Here is a 3943-nt window from a genome sequence, read left to right as displayed (position 1 = left end):
CGTTCATAGACTGTAACGGTAGCCACGCCCCTCAGAACATACGCAACTTTATGGTCATTTATTTAATAAATGGGACCATCATTTTCCAAAAAGAATATTGAGAAATGAGACTTTAAACTAGTGACTGGAAGCAGAAAGTATTCATGACCATTATTAAGGTAATACAGTCAGGTGAAGTTTGGCCCAAATACATGGGCCTCTATGGGTTTTTTTGGGTCCAATGACAGCGCCACAACAGGCCATTATATGAACTTTCAGGAAGTCCCGATTTCCTTAGTGGCTTCACGAAATATCTGTCTGACTGCCCCCCTGGTGGCAAGCCTACGCCCATACAAAGCCACAGTTCGCCCACACAGAGTCACAGACTGTAGTCTCACGTATAGCCTAGCCAGGCAACTATTCCACAATCTTCGAATGCTCTATAGATTCTGGAACTACTGGCTGTCTCTGCTATAAAAACGTCTGGGTTTCCGAGGCTATTGCAGCTGATATTCAACTCAAGTTTTAACATATTCGGAATAAAGTTTTTCAGTCATTCATTCATATGGCCATCTTAGCTTCAACAATGTGTCACCTTCGCTTTTATCGCTTGCGTACTCATGAAAAGAGCTGTATGACGACCGACTGTATGACGGTAGCGTTTGAAAATTGTGTGTGTGTGTGTGTGTGTGTGTGTGTGTGTGTGTGTGTGTGTGTGTGTGTGTGTGTGTGTGTGTGTGTGTGTGTGTGTGTGTGTGTGTGTGTGTGTGTGTGCGTACGCGTGCCTGCGTACGCGTGCATGCCTGCGTGCGTGCGTGCGTGCGTGCGTGCGTGCGTGCGTGCGTGCGTGCGTGCATGCCTCTGGGCATTGTTTCTGGCCCCCTATGAACAGCTTAAGCTTTTTAGTTACTGTGCAATCATCTCACTGAGGGGAGCGCCTAGCCTGCGTGACCGCGACCCCTTCAAGCATCTTACTGCAAGGTCAATAGCATTGATGTGGGCTAATTACAGCAGCACCACTAGAGAGACGCTGTCTGTCGTGATGGAGCCTCGACACCACTAGGGCTGTCACTATTATTACATCATCGTCTAATCGCATTTATCTTTGCACAATCGTCTTAACCGGCGCAATGAAATGACCTGCCGCGTCACAATGGTTTTTCCAGTTCCTTCACATATCAGGACACTCTTGGCCATTTTCCATGAAAAATACACAAAGAAAACACAACAAGCTGTTGAAAGGAACGAGGCCATATCGCACGCTACTTCATTTAATAAAGAAGCTACATCGAGCGATCATTAACTCACTTGATATTCCATGCATCTAGCGGACACTTATTCAGCATCCAATAAGCAAGCACTTCAACAGGACACATGGGTGTTGTGAGGATATCGAAATAAAAAAACCCTGCTGTGCTCTTTTGGCAGGAGGATTAGATACACGACTCTCACTGTCATTTCAAGGCCACCCAGCCTTTAAGTCACTAACCCGTTCAGGATGGGAACCCCTTTTGGTGTTTTAAGCATTATGTTATACTTTAGCTGTTGAACAATAGCAGATCTACAAGCTCGTAGCGTGGCACTCTGCCACACTACGAGCTTGTAGATTGAAACATCGTGAGAATGTGGCGCAAATCTTTGAATATATATTCTTTCAGAGCAAACGTTTTAACTCAATTCTTTGCTTCTGAGATGGGGGTCAGCGGCCAAATACATATCATTCTGTGGGTCCTTGACATGAAAAGGTTTGAAAACCACTGATATAGAATAGTATTTTTAGAAAACTGTGTGTCATTAAAAAAAGAAAATTGTGTTGGCTATTCAAAACTAACAGATAAACAAGCTTGCAGCTGCTATGCAAGCTTGTGCTTCTGCTATTTTTCTCCTATGTCCAGCTTTGAGGGTCTGTGTGAACACAAACATTGAAGACAAATGTGACCAGATTTCACTGAGAGTCATTGTGCAACCTCCAGCTTTTCACCAGAGGAGAATGTTTTATTATTTGTATCCAAAATGAGTTAATAGCACAGGCATACTCTTCACATACTAAAGCATGTCTGAAATAAATGTCAGAGCTACATGTAAATATGAAATAAATGCTCCAATGGCAGCCCCTCAGTCACAAATGTGTGTACACAAACATTGAAGACAAAAGCAAATTACGATTGGCCAGAATGAGATGATGTATACGATGATGTATGATGATAAGAGCGCCCCTCACTTCACACAGGTGTGATGTTTTTAATTTAACCACTGGCTTATAAGACATTGGTATAGGATCGGCCTCAGTTAAAAGGCCTCACCTGCTGCTGTCTACCCCAACCCCCCCCCCCCCCCCCCTCTCCTTGACCGTTTGAAACCTCTGTCAGATTATTCTGTGTTTGTGTGTGTGTGTGTGTGTGTGTGTGTGTGTGTGTGTGTGTGTGTGTGTGTGTGTGGGGGGGGGGTCCACATGACCCCTTGACCTCTGACCTTTATTAATTGAGGTCTGCACCAAATCCCCCCATCCCCCACTATAACCTCTCCACTGTCACTGAAGAGCTTGAACGCTGGGGTGCCATAATGTTTCCGTTACTGACCTGTCTCATTGTCCCTCTCTGACAGGCTGTGGCATCTATGTTTGTAACCCTGTTGTGCTCCGGACAAATATCTGTTTTGGGGGCTTGGCATTGGGGGGAGGGGGGAGGGGGGGGGGACTATGTCGATAAATGATACAATGAGGTTGTCTGAGTTGATGTTCAAGAGCAGTGGTTTTCAACCAGTGGTCCGCGGGGAGTCTGGGACCACCAGTGGTCCTTGAGGGGTTTCCAGGTGGTCCCCAGCTAAATGATGGAGATAAGGTGACCCTTATAGATCTTTAACTCTTCAGAGTGTAAAATTAAACCAAATGGACCCTTATATACGGGTTACATTATTGTTAAACATCTGCATTACTTAATTTACAAGACGTCTACACAATTAGAGAATGTAGAAGAATTGTTTATAACAACTATAACAGAATATTCTATGTTTTGGGTCTGACCGTCTGAGAGGCTATATGTCATCAAATGGTGGCTAATTACAATGCAACTAGTAATGCAAATGATGCAGAGTAGTTTTTGTTTCTCGTTTCTCAAAACCAAAAGATTTGTGGACCAATAATAATAATAATAATGTATAAATAATACACTTTCATTATATTTGTTGATTCTTGTGTATTCCCTGCTGACATTAATAGTGTGGTCATTTTAAGTCCTGTGGTTTGTAACTCCTGCTGACCTCTGGGCCTATACTGTACTATAGTTAAAGGTCACAGGTTTGAACCATCCAAGCCCAGCTGGTATGTACCCATATCTGTCTGTCTGTCTGTCTGTCTGTCTGTCTGTCTGTCTGTCTGTCTGTCTGTCTGTCTGTCTGTCTGTCTGTCTGTCTGTCTGTCTGTCTGCCTGCCTGCCTGCCTGCCTGCCTGCCTGCCTGCCTGCCTGTCTGCCTGTCTGCCTGCCTGCCTGCCTGCCTGCCTGCCTGCCTGCCTGCCTGCCTGCCTGCCTGCCTGCCTGCCTGCCTGCCTGCCTGCCTGCCTGCCTGCCTGCCTGCCTGCCTGTCTGTCTCTCAGTCTTGGGTGCTGTTCCTTTCAAAGTGCACTCACTACAGATCAGAGATCAACGGCGAAAAATAGTGATCAGCCATCAATGAGCATAGACCAGAGGGCTTATTGTTATTGCTTGTTAAGCGAGTGTGTGTGTGAGTGCATACATGCATGCATGCATGCATGCGTGCATACATGCGTGCGTTCATGCGTGCGTGCGTGCGTGCGTGTGTGTGCGATCGTGTGTGGGGAAACGCCCCCCAGCCACTGTGTTTTGTTTTACTGAGGTTAGGTTTAGGTATAGTTTACTGAGGTTAGGTTTAGGTATAGTTTTACTGAGGTTAAGGTTAGGGTTAGGGTTAGGTTTAGGTATATTTTTACTGAGGTTAAGGTTAGGGT

This window comes from Protomyctophum parallelum, assembly GCF_964188405.1.
Source record: "Protomyctophum parallelum genome assembly, chromosome: 19".
In the NCBI taxonomy this organism is placed as follows: Eukaryota; Metazoa; Chordata; class Actinopteri; order Myctophiformes; family Myctophidae; genus Protomyctophum; species Protomyctophum parallelum.
This window is presented reverse-complemented; position numbering follows the sequence as displayed.